The sequence below is a fragment of the Canis lupus genome, chromosome 35 (assembly GCF_011100685.1).
Source record: "Canis lupus familiaris isolate Mischka breed German Shepherd chromosome 35, alternate assembly UU_Cfam_GSD_1.0, whole genome shotgun sequence".
Taxonomy (NCBI): domain Eukaryota; kingdom Metazoa; phylum Chordata; class Mammalia; order Carnivora; family Canidae; genus Canis; species Canis lupus.
This window is the reverse complement of record NC_049256.1, coordinates 25,881,806-25,895,808: the sequence shown is the minus strand read 5'-3', so window position 1 is coordinate 25,895,808 and position 14,003 is coordinate 25,881,806. Positions and strand designations below refer to the sequence as shown.

The 14,003-nt window shown below is 40.9% G+C and overlaps 1 pseudogene; it reads right to left on the bottom strand.

Moving 5' to 3' along the window:
* Nucleotides 1–11,767: 11,767 nt before the first annotated feature.
* The window catches only part of LOC106558250, a 5,741-nt pseudogene continuing 3,505 nt past the window's right edge, over nucleotides 11,768–14,003 (bottom strand).

Genomic DNA, 14,003 nt, shown 5'->3' with positions numbered 1-14,003 from the left:
ATCCTGGTAAAAGTGAGGCTCTGCAGAATTAACCCCACAGCTGCTAAGTGGCAAAGCCAGACCTTTAAAGCAGATTCTGATTCCAAAAAGCATGCTTTCTCCACCATTTTTATCCACATCACTGCATTCATTCAATTAAGCAAATATTTATACAATTATGGATTCTCCAGTCCATTCAACCAACATTAATTCGCAACCTGCCATATGCTTGAGGACTCAGTTCTAAACTTCCAAGGCAAGCTTGGTCTCTTGTCCTTCAAATCCCCATACTTCAGAACATCAGTTCTCAAAGTGTGGTGAACAGATCCATGGAGATCCTGAGACATTTTCAATGTATGTGAAGCCAAACTTATTTTCATAATAATATCAAGGCTTTTATTTGTTATGAAAAAGGCTGATGGTGCAAAAACAGTAGATAAAACTGCTGGTTCCTTTTATGGATCAAGGCAGTATATCAAGAGGTACTCGCTCTCATTGTGTTCATAGGGGTCACATATAGGGCTGGGGCGGGGGTGGTTGTTGGTTTATTTGAGAATATCCTTGATGATGCAGTAACAAAAAAAATCACTTTATTAGCTCTTACCCTTAAGTACATGTCTTTTTAATAATCCATATGAATAAATGTTAATGCAGAAAAAGCACTTCAGTTGTGTATAAAAATAGGATGATTGTCTAAGAAAAGTGTTTGGATGACTTTTGACTTGCAAACTGATCTAGATGTTTTGTTTTCATGGAACATCATTTTTATTTGAAAGCACAAATAGGCAAAACTATGATATACTCAGAGATTTTTCTCAAGAAATCTGTCTAAAAAACAATTCAAAGAAAATAATTGAGAGGATTTGTTTACAATGATGAATTATTAGCTTTCAAGTGAAAATTAGCAGTTAGGAGACTTCATGAACTTGCAGCTTTGCAATACTTAGAGATATTTCCTTTTTAAAAAAAATTTTTTTTTTTATTTGAGAGTGAGTGAGCTAGAGAGCACAAGCAGGAGGAGAGGGAGAAGCAGGCTCCCTACTGAGCAGGGAGCCCCATGCCAACTTAATCTCAGGACCCTGGGATCATGACCTTAGCCAAAGGCAAACACCCACCCAACAGAGCCACCCAGGTGTCCCTAATACTTAGAGATATTTCTGATGAGATATATTCTGATGAGATTGGTGATGGTATTAATGAATGTTCTTTTCTGTTTGTTTGACATTATATACTGAAATGTTTCAATATTTGGAAAAGCTGAACACCTCCATGGACCAATATGCCAACCTATTTACCAAACGCACATGGGTTAAAAGATCCATTCAAACTTAATGATAAGGCTTCAGATTCCACATTACAATCAACCCTAAGAAGATGCCACCTGTCAAGTTTTGTTATAAAATCAAAAAAGAATATCCACAATTAACTAAAAAAGCTATTAAAATACTCTTTCCTTTTCTAACAACATATCTGTATGAAGCCAAACTTTGTTCATATACGACATAGCCAGTCATTAAGGACAGTTAAAGAAAAAATATATAGTTATTTTTTCATAAAATGTTATTTAATAAGTTGATTGTTTTTATTTTAGAAAAAATTAACAATTTTTCCAAGATTTTAAAAATTGTTTTTAAAGTAACCTCTACACCCAACATGAGGCTTGAACTCACAACCCCATAATCAAGACTCATGCTCTGCAGACTGAGCCAGCCAGGCACCCCAACAAGTAAATGCTTTTAAATTTGCAGTTTTAAATCTTAACATAGTAAATGTTGATAGATATAATCCAGAAAGATCTTTGGTTTCACAATAATATTTAAGAGTATGAAGAGTCCTGGGGTGCCAGCCTGAGTCAGTCAGTAGAGCATGCAACTCTTGATCTCAATGTCATAAGTTCAGGGATCCCTGGGTGGTGCAGTGGTTTAGCGCCTACCTTTGGCCCAGGGCGCGATCCTGGGGACCTGGGATCGAATCCCACGTCGGGCTCCCAGTGCTTGGAGCCTGCTTCTCCCTCTGCCTGTGTCTCTGCCTCTCTCCCTCTCTCTGTGTGACTATCATAAATTTAAAAAAAAAAAAATGTCATAAGTTCAAACCCTACATTGGGTTTAGAGATTACTTAAAAATAAAATTTTTTAAAAAATGGTCCTGGTACCAGAAATCTTGAGAATCACCACAGATTATTTCTATACAACCTCTCTTAAAACTCTCTTCCTTTTCATCCCATCATTCATTTTACGTATAATTATTGAGAACACATTCTGTGCCAAGCATTATACTGAGGTTGGAGATTTACAGAGACCTGAACAATCCTTAACCTCAGGAGCTGGCCGGATAAACAAAGGCCCAGTTCCCACACTCTCAAACTTCCTCATTCTTACAATTAAATATATCCTCTGAAATACTTCATTTTGATAACATAACCCTTCCGCTCTGTATTCTTCAGCTAGGGCTGCTGCAACAAAATACCACAAACTGGATGGTTTAAACGACAGAAATTCTTCTCACGGTCCTGGAGGCTAGATCAAATCCTAGTTCAAATCAAGGTGTCGGCAGATTTGGTTTCTCCTCAGGCCTCTCTCCTTGACTTGTGCATGGCGACCTTCTGTGTCCTCACATGGTTTTTCCTTTGTATGTACATGTCTGGTTTCTCTCTGTCCTAATCTCCTCTTCTTAAAGGATACCAGTCAGATTGGATTAGGGTCCACTCTAACTCATTTAACTTGATTATGTCTTTAAAGGCCCTATCTCTAAATGCAGCTACATTCTGAGGTAGCAAGGGTTAGGGTTTTAACATACAAATTTTGGAGGGACACAATTCAGCCCATAACATGCTCAAAATGCTCAGCCTTTGCTGTCACTACTTCCCTTTATGTGTTTGTTAAAGCCTCCTCAATTAAAAAAGTCATTAGAAGAATTCCAACTTCATGCCTGATCCATACATCCATTATTTCTTTTCATCCATGATTTCTCATCTTCATTCTTCAAGGCCCATTCTTGCTATTTTCATTCGTATATGATCTTGTCTTATTTTCCCTGAGCCCTGTGACTCCTTGTCCATAACTATCTTATGGGTTTGGGACATGATGATATAGACCATATATTTGAAGGTGTTCCATTATCATTTTATTTCCATTCACTGGGACTCATTTTTTCCCCTATGTCCATATGAAGACCTAAGTAGTTTCATGACTTATCCTGAGTAATACAGTCTCAGTCCCAAAATTAAAATGCTGAGCTCCCTGTCACATTCAAACTCATACTTGACATAAATATCAAACTTTTCCCTTCACTCCCTGAAGCTGCTGAATGGCGGCTACTTGACAATTGTTGGGGAAAATGTTTCCTCTCTCTTTCCTCCTGCTTCTTTTTCTCTGAGTTGCTTTCATTTCTCTATTCAGCCCATTTATGCTGTTTTTTTTTAAAGATTTTGTTTATTTATTCATGAAAGATACACAGAGAGAGGCAGAAACATTGGCAGAGGGAGAAGCAGGCTCCCTGCAGGGAGCCCAATGTGGGACTCAATCCCAGGACTCTGGGATCATGCCCTGAGCCAAAGGCAGACACTCAACCACTGAGCCACCCAGGCATCCCTAAACTGGCTTTAAGTTGCTCCTGGGCCAATCCTCTTTCTATTCTGTTTCCCACACGTGTGGGAAATGTTCATGCCTGGTTGTCCCCAAAGAGCTCTGAAACTGCAGACTAATCTCAATAAAGAATTAATTTGGGTAACATTGCCTTAATATTACCCATGGCCTCTCCACTGTGTCCCCCATATTTTGGTGCCATTGACTGGCCTTGTTGGCATCTCTCTTGTGAAGATTTAGTAAAAAAGAAGAGACAACTCATTCTGAACTTTTGTATGTGGGCAATGTACAAAAATAATAGCTCACCAACAGCTCACTCCAAAGTCCTTTTCACAAATTCTATTTCAATTGCCTCTGCCTTGTACTACAGAGATGCTCTCCTCATCCTGCTCAGGGTTTGACATCATTGGCTGGGCTTCTGCCTCTGACAGACACCTTCCTTGCACTAATTAGGCTTGAACATCTCATACTGACCCACGCTCTTCTTCTCCAACTCCATACTTTGGGCCCATTCCTAAATGGATGCCCTCTGCACTATGCTTGGGTTAAACAATCCAAGTCTTTGTACTTGTCTTCCTTATCCTGCGTGGGCTCCTACATTCCTGCCACCTCTACCAAAGCAAAAAGAACTTGCACAGTGAAGGAAATCATCAATAAAATGAAAAGTCAACCTACTGAATGAGAAAAGATATTTGCAAATGATATATCCATGAAGGGGTTAATATCCAAAAATATATAAAGAACTTAAACAATATAATAATATTATATATTTTATAATATATAATATTGTAAGTTGTATATAATACATAATATTCTTGTATGTATATAACAATAATAATCCAATTAAAAAACAGGGAGAGGAACTGAAAAGACATTTTTCCAAAGAAGACATTCAGATGGCTAACAAACACATGAAAAGATGCTCAACATCACTAATCATCAGGGAAATGCAAATCAAAAGCACAATGAGGTAACACCTCACACCTGTCAGAACGACTAGAATCAAAAAGACAAAAAACAACAAGTGGAGCCAAGGATGTGGAGAAAGAGGAACCCCTGTGCATTATTGGTGGGAATGCAAACTAGCACAGACACTCTGGAAAACAGTATGGATGTTCTCAAAAACTTAAAAATAGACCTACTATATGATCCAGTAATTTCACCACTGGGTATTTACGCAAAGAAAACAAAAACACTAATTTGAGAAGATATATGCTCCCCTTATGTTTACTGCAATATTTACAGCAGCAAAGATATGGAAACAACCCAAGTGTCCATCAATAGATGAATGGATAAAGAAGATGTGGTATATAGAAACAGATATAGGAACATTACTTAGTCATAAAAAAAGAATGAGATCTTGCCATTTGTGACAACATGCATGGACCTAGATGGTATTATGTTAAGTGGAATAAGTCAGATAGAAAAATACAAATACCACATGATTTCACTTATATGTGGAATCTAAAAAACAAAAGAACATACACAAAAACAGAAAAAAAATCCTTAAATACAAAACACAAACTTGTGTTTGACAGAGGAAGAGGTCAAGAGGACGGGTAAAATGGTTGAAAGGGAGTGGAAGGTCCAGGCTTCCAGTCATGGAATGAATAAATCACAGGGGTGGGAAGTACAGAAAACATGAGAAGATAATCAATAGTATTGTAATAGCATTATATGGTGACAGATGGGGGCTACACTTGGGTGAATATAGACTAACATATACAGTTGCTGAATCATTATGTTGTACCCTGAAACTTATGTAATATTGTGAGTCCACTATACTTCAATTAAAATTTTTTATTAATTAAAAAGTAAAATAGGCAAGGGATTCAAAGAGAAATTTCTCTAAAGATGTACAGATGGCCAAAAAGTACATGGAAAGATGTTCATCATTAATCATCAGGAAAATGCAAGCTAAAACTACAATGAGATATCACTTCATACCTACTAGGTTGGCTATAACTAAAAAGAACAGGAAAATAAATGTTGGCAAGGTTGTGAGGAAATTTGGGACCCTCATATAATGCCAATGGGAATGTAAAATGTAAATTGTTGTGCAAAACAGCTGACTTCCTCCAAAAGCTAAACATAGAATTACCATTATCAGCTAGCAATTCTACTCCTAGGTATACACCCAAAGTAACTGAAAACAAAGATCCACACAGATACTTGCACACCAATGCCCATTGTAGCATTGTTCACAATAGACAAAAGGTAGAAATGACACAAACATCCATGAACAGATGAATGGATAAACCAAGTGTGTGTGTGTGTGTGTGTGTGTACACAATGGAGTATTATTCAGCCATAAGATGGAAGTCTTCACACATGCTAAAACATGGATGAATCTTGAAAACATTATGCTAAGTGAAATAAGCCAGACACCAAAGTATAAATATTATATGAATCCATTTATAGGAAATATCTGGAAGAGGCAAATTCTTTTTTTAAATTTTATTTATTTATTCATAGAGACACACACAGAGAGAAAGGCAGAGACACAGGCAGAGGGAGAAGCAGGCTCCATGCAGGGACTCAATCCTGGGTCTCCAGGATCACACCCCAGGCTGCAGGTGGTGCTAAACCACTGCACCACCGGGGCTGCCCTAGAAGGGGCAAATTCATAGAGACAACATGGATTTGAGAATATGAGGAGTTGGAGGAAAACAAGTATAAAATGGTTGAGTTTCTAGTTGGGTGATAGATAAAGATTTGGAAATAGTAGTGATGGTTGGAGAACACTAAATTTAGTTAATGTTTTCAAATTGTACACTTAAAAGTGGTTAAAGGTGGCATGCTTACATTTCTTTTACACTCCATATATTTTACCACAATACAATTTTTTAAAAAGAAAAAATTGATCTTTTAAAAAGTTATTTATTTATTTATTTATTTATTTATTTATTTATTCATTCATTCATTCATTCATTCATTCATTAAAGACACAGAGAGGCAGACACATAGGCAGAGGGAGAAGCAGGCTCCCTACAGGGAGCCTGATGTGGGACTCATTCCTGGAACTCCAGGATCACGCCCTGAATGAAAGGCAGACGCTCAACTGCTGAGCCACCCAGGCGTTCCAAAAATTTGATTTTTTAACATGATCCCCCAACAATGCAAAATCAGTCAACACTGGAAAAACAGGAACTCTGAAGTAGCAAATGGCGGACTAAGTCATTGCCTGAAAATTACTTAAAACCAGCTGCTTTTGCATAATCCACTTGAAATGAGGGCAAGAAAGGAGAGGGTGGTGGTCTGAGGTTTTTTCCCTCCCAACCCCACTGATCCAGCTGTATGCTAAACTTAGGCTCATTATACCTTCTTCGCAGTCTGCCTTCTGAAATAGCTGTGCTGTATAGGCACTCAGCTAGGGGAGGCAGAATCACGGGAGTCCCTAAGCTTAGAAATGTTGTGTAGGTGTACACAGGCTTGTACAAGAGGCTTCACTTGCTCATCTGAGCTGAGAATGAATCTCTTTAAACCACCTTCTTGTCTAAATCTGAATCTAATTCCATGGGAGGAATGAATGGGAATTTGACCAAACGACCCATGAACTACGAGAGAGACTCCTAGAGCACAGAATGTAAAGCACAGGAAGGCTGGCAGATGCAAGTCAAATACTCAGGTGCTCTCACTACTGCAAGGGTTATCTCATAAGGCCTCAGTCTATTCCAGGAACATGCTTTAGGCTCAGACTTCCTCAGGTTGTGTTCATCCCTCAAGGCCAGTCCTCCAGGTTGAATGAACTAAAAGAAAGGAATCCTGGGAAATAGAAGGAGAAAGAGAAATTTCACAAAGCCATTGAGATATGAAAACATTGAGAAGTGGAGACAAAAAGAGAAACAGATTTTAACAAGCCGTCTCAAATTGTCAGTATCTGTTTGGTGTTTGCTGGGTTCAGAACAGTTTGGAGCCAAAAGAAACCAAAGGCGTGGTTTGTGCTCTTCAGAGAACTATCATTTTAATGAGTACCTATTTCATCCCTAGCCACTGTGCTGGTCTCTTTGCACCAATTACCACAATTGCAACCTTCCCACAACTCAGGGAAGGAGGTGTTGCATTATCAACTTGTAATAATCAAGATGGAAAGACACAATGGAGAGTTGCAAAGCAGAGAATATGGAATGCTGGACATCTCTCCACCTGCCCCACTCATATTCATATACTGTCAAGAAGGGCAGTCAGGTGGTATTCAGGAGAAGGAAAATGGATGTCTTCATATGGGTAGCCAGATAAATTCAACAAATGAGAGAACAGGTAAATTAAGAAGAGGTGGCATGGCATAAAACCTTTCCCTTGACCAAGTTAAAATCTGGCTGGATTTACAGGTGCGAGGACAATCACCAGAACTCAGGGACACGATGAAGTATAAAGTGAGGACACTAACAGGTGACTTGGGGTCTGACTCCTGTGAAAGTCGTCATTGGCAGTGCGTGCTTCAGGAGCTCAGTAATCACAAATGTATCCTCCATGTGTAAGAAAAGTACTGCTCTCTGGAGTCCACCATTGGTGTGAGCTTAGGTTTGAGGAGGAAAAGCCTCAGCCCTGATCTCAGCTATTTCCTTAAAGTGTCCTAGGAAGTTCCACTTTGATCTTGATTATGTCTCATCACTAAGATCATCTGTGTTAGTGCATGTCATACGGGTAAAATAGGCCTGCTTCTTTAGTGTGTAAGTTGTTTTGCAGAATGATTTTTTTTTTTAAAAAGACTGCATAGTGTTTAAGGAGGATTTAAAACCTTTTTAAATGGCATTCCAATGTATCTATAAAACATATCCTTCAAAAAAGCTCATTGATCACTTTCCTCTACAACTCATCAATTCTCCACACTTTAAACAGCCAAGCACAACTCATACCTCTGTACTGCCCACCTGCTTGCCTAATCATGCTTGTCCAACCAATGTAAATCTATCATCCACCTATTTGAAATCACTTTCCATCCAAACTCACCCTTCTACCTAAATATGGCCCACACACTAAACCTCTGCTGTCCCCTGATCCTGTCCTCTCCCCCACATGTCCAATGCCTTGTCTTCCTACCTACCATTAGCCCAAACTTAAATTTCTCCTTTCCCAAATTGCCATACTCTTATTCTTTCCAAATATTTCACCCTAACTACAGATATCAATCCCTCCTATAATCAGATCTCATTATCTTAATCACACGATCTATCTCACTCGTGTGGTTGTCTCTTCACCATCCCAAATAGAGGCATCCTAGGAAGGTGTGGAATTTTCTGCCTCATTTAACACGAATCCTCCTACTTAGAAATGAATTCCTTTCACACAATCTGTCTCTCCTTCCGCACAAAGGCTACTTCTAGGGCTGCCAAATAAAATACAGGATGCCCATTTCAATTTGAATTTCAATAAACAACGAATCATTCTTTTTTTAGTATAAGTAGCCCCATGTAAAAAAAAAAGCTTAAAAATACATTATTTATCTAAAATTCAAATATAAGTAGGCCCCCTGTATTTTTTTTTTTTTCATTCTAAATCTGGCAACCCCAGATACCATACATTCCCCTTAGGACCAATATGGCATCTCATTTTTTAGTGTCTCATCCTAGAAAAAGGTCTCAGACTGATGAAATGTGCCTGTCCAGGGGTTGCAGATCACAATTTCTAACCATTCAATCCTACTCACAATGTTGTCTCTTCCCCTTCATCTCAATCCCTAAACCCAGATGCTCTTCAGTACCAAAGCAACTGGATGGGAATCCCTTAACCAAAGTGAATTCCCAGACGGCAAAAACAGATAACTCTGAGGGAAAAAGAGGAAAGGTCTGGAAGGATACTACCAAAATGAGGCTTGAGGAGGAGAGTATAATGGCAAAGACAATGAAACACCGGCCACAAATATGCTGAGGAGGAAGTGGGAAGTCCAGTTTGGGACAGGAGTTGATTCTGTTAGCCTCTAAATTCACATGCTCCTCCCCACCTGCCCTACTCATATTCACAGACTGTCAAGAGCAGAGGAGAAGAACTGAGAGAGAACTCAAAGATGGACAGGTGAGCTCAGGGACAGGATGCTGGAGGACTCAGAGAAGATGGAGAAGATAGAGAAAATGGAGGAGTTCAGGAAGGGTGAGATCTCAGTCTGAGCCTGTTTGCCTGCTGGCACTTACCTAGAGGTAAAAGTCTACCTGGAGGCCTGCATTCCTTTTCTTTTCTTTTTTTAAAGATTTTATTTAAGAGAGAACACAAATGGGGAGGAGGGCCAGAGGGAGAAGCAGACCCCCAGCTGAACAGGAAGCCCAATGTGGGGCCCAGGTCCTGGGATCATGATCTGAGCCAAAGGCAGATGCCAAATCAACTGAGCCACTCAGGTACCCCAGAGGTCTGCATTTCTTAAGTCTTCCTAACACAATATAAGGTCTGGGTCAGGAACACCTACCTTAGAGGGGACCTAGCCTACAATAAAAGTAACCACTCCCCACAGTTGTCACCTAGTCCCTTTGCACCAGGAGAAAGTAAAAAATCACCTTCCAAACAGATATCCCAGACACTACTGAATGTCAGCTTGTCAAGGAACATGACAGGGACCCAGGATAAGGAGATATAAGTCTATTTCAGCAAGAAGGTGGCCATGAAGTTGAGGGCCAAGACAGAGACTTGACCTGCTTCCTTGGGTTCTTCTTGGGAGAGATTCATGTTCTGGTGAAGATTGGAATGGAGCCAGTGATGGCATAGGACAAGACATGCTTAGGAACATCCCTCTGCTGTTTCTCCCTGGCAGGCCTGAGCTAGCTCCTTCCACTTGAGCTCTTTTGAAAGGAGATTTTGGATATGGCCAAATCTCCAGTTGCTTTCTATCAGATTGCGCAAAGTTCTGCCTTGGGCAGCCCCAGTGGCACAGCAGTTTGGCGCCGCCTGCAGCCTGGGGTGTGATCCTGGAGACCCAGAATCGAGTCCCACATCGGGCTCCCTGCATAGAGCCTGCTTCTCCCTCTGTCTGTGTCTCTGCCCCTCTCTCTGTGTCTATGAATAAATAAATAAAATCTTAAAAAAAAAAAGAAGTTCTGCCTTCCCCATATAACCCACTCCCTCCCTATGTACTGGACCCCGCATACTACTAGCTTTATTTCTTGTTGCTTCCCTAAGCTGATTCTCTCTAGTTTTTTGAGGTTTTGTTGTTGTTGTTTTAACCTCTCTTATCCCTCTTACTCAGTGGATATCCCTCTTCATCCTCCCTTGCTGTAAGGGAATTAAGTCTTATTCTGCTGTCCATTTTCTTAATTATAGGAGGTTCTATTCCTATGGAAGAAGACATATATATTACACGTCAGGGGTTGGGCATACAAGAGTCACACTGAAAATAAAAATAGACCATTTAATAGAATCCAGTATTTCCAACATTTACTTAACAAAACAACCATTTTCCCCCTCCTTCCCATCCCCCACCCTGGCCCCATGTAATGTCCATATGCATCTTCTTCTATAGGAATGGAACTTACATGTAGGTGTGGCTATGTGACTAAGGTCTGGCCAAGGAGATGAGGGCGGGCTGCCTGAGCTGTGGCTTCTTGGAGACTTCTTTTAATAAGAGCTGGCCCACAACCCTTCACCTTTTCTTGTCTCTTCCTCCATGTTTCTATCTAAAATCTGAATGTGACGACTAGAAATCTACCTACCGGACAAGGGATGATGGAATATAAGTTGGAAGGAACTGGGACCCCTGAAGACTTTGTAGAGCAAAGCCAGAGCAAGTCACAGACTGAATACCTCCTGTTGTAAAGTTCCCTTAGATCCGTCCAAGCAGAAAACCCCTTCCTTCAGTGCTCTTACTGCACTTTGCACTGATCTTTCCTCCAACGCATAGCTTATTGAATTAAACTTGTCTCTTATACATAGAGATTTCCCAAATCAAAGTCCATTCTGTGGATGGACTGTATCGAGGTGAACCTGAGTGAATACTGTATCGAGGAAGAACCTGAGTCCAAGTTTTTGTTGAGTGGAAAAGAAAGTCACAACTGCTTGGTGTTACCTGCCTAAATATGGCAAGGAGACTAATAGTTTGCCACCTGAGTGAGGCATGCATCTATTTCATTTTAAAATATGATTTCTAGGGCAGCCTGGGTGGCTCAGTGGTTTAGCACCACCTTCAGCCCAGGGCGTGATCCTGGAGACCTGGGATGGAGTCCCATGTCAGGCTCCTTGTATGAAGCCTGCTTCTCCCTCTGCCTGTATCTCTGCCTGTGTGTGTGCGCACGTGTGTGTGTGTGTCTGTGTGTGTGTGTCTATGAATAAATAAATAAAATCTTTAAAAAAATAAAATATGATTTCTAAAGAGTAAGGAACCAGTCTCTTATTTTCTGTCTCTAGTGCCCAACTAGATTATAGAGTAGAATGTAAACTGCATGACTTTTAAAGATAAAATGAGACTCCTAAATTAATGCTCTCAGCAAGGAGCAGCAGGGCCACCAAGCCACCTGGGGCAGAAGCAGCTGGATCTCCAAGGCCTGAACACCAGCCACAAATAGCACTCCACAGGCCAGCTGGGAGTGGGAGCTGTGGCCAGTGAGGCACCCACAGAACAAGCAGCAATGGAGATAGTGGTCACTGGGCCCAGGAGGTGGCCCTGGACAGCAGCTCTCTTCTCCTGGTGACCAGTGGAAGACTTTCCAGGAGCTGTCAGGCACTACCCTGCCAGTGGGCCACTGAGCTGCTGCAGGATGCCTTGGGATAACACTCAGGAGGCTGCCAATGCAGAGCAGGACACTTTAACATTTGGGTCTCAGCAGACTTGTACCTTTCTTTTTTTTTATGGTGAAAAAATTTATATTTAAATTTATAGCCGGCTAGACTCAGTTTAGATGATCCCAATTTTGTTGGCAACATCCAAAGCATCATAGTCAGGAGCCAGTCGAACATATGCTTTCTTCTCTCCATCAGGCCTGATCAAGGTGTTAACCTTGGCCACATCAATGTCATAGAGCTTCTTCACAGTCTGTTTGATCTGGTGCTTATTGGCCTTGACATCCACAATGAACACAAGTGTGTTGTTGTCTTCTATTTTCTTCATGGCTGACTCAGTAGTCAGGGGGAACTTGATGATGGCATAGTGATCAAGCTTGTTTCTCCTGGGGGCACTCTTTCAAAGATATTTGGGCTGCCTTCGGAGATGCAGAGTCTTGGGTCGTTGGAATGTAGGTGACATGGATCTTCTTTTTTTGTGACTGTGCACGCCTCTCAGCACCGCTTTCTTAGCTTTCAAAGTGTTTGCTTTGGCTTCGGCTTTGGGAGGGGCAGGGGCTTCCTTCTTTGCCTTCGGTGCCATCTTCCAGACATGTACCTTTCTGATTGCAATTGCAGTATCTGCAAGAAACAGCAGAACAGATACTTCATTGCTCAGGCTTCTCTCACCAAGCTCCTGAAGGGAGCTAAGGGCATAACCACATATACACTCAAAGCACAACAAAGCCTAGCACACTGGCCCATGCCAAATGAACAAGCCTTTTAGAATCTCTAAAAGTAAGAAAGTGTTTTACTTGAGCCCAACTTAGGCCAGCTGCCAGGGAAACACACTGTTCACAGATTAGAAAATATTCTGGAGAATGAACAGTTTTTACAGGGTTATATACTTTTTTACATCTTGTAGGAGCTTAGAAGATCATAGATTAGCACATAGGCAGGAATGAGTTTTATAGCAAAGGAATGCCAGTGGTAGGAACATTGACAGCTCAAAGATAAGTTGATTTTCCTTCAGGCTACTCATTTACAAAGCAGATGTACAACGCATGTGTGGTGGGCCATAAATTAGGCTTTGGGTTTGAACCACATTTAGGTACTCATGCTAACTTAGAAAGAAATTTAAAATGGCTTCCCTTGTGTATGAGGTCTTTCGAGACTTTTTTTCTCATCACACTTCTGTGAGAGCTGTGGCATTCAGAGCTTTTACATATCCTGCTCACACCCTGGAGGTTTTGGAATTGCCACATGCTGCCCGCCTGGAGGAGAGTGGTGTGTGGAGCATGGCCACTGAGGAATTCAATGCCATGGATTGGGAGAGGGCCAGGAAGGAGCACAAATGCATCAAGGCCGTGTCTGAAGAGGGAGCTCATGCTTCTCCTTTCCTAAAAAGTTGTAATGACCGGGGCCAGCAGCTTTGCTGCCCTCACTACACCCCAGTGGTGCTTGTGAATGTGCACCCAGGAAGCTGACTCCACTGGTCAGTGGCCATTGTGATCTCTGTGGTTTGTTCCAGCTACTCATTTCTTTAGGCAGCTCTTTGTCCTCAGATTTGGACATGGGCTAGTTGACATCCATCTTTCTCTTCCCAACTTTTGTGTGACCTAAAATACTTAGTTAAAAATAAATACTTTTAACAGTGAAGCAATTGCTGTGGCTTAACAACAAAAAGATAAAATGAGATCCTCAAATTAATTTGATACCTGTGACAAGCCACTTTGGGGTGTCTGCTCATTTTCCTCTTGC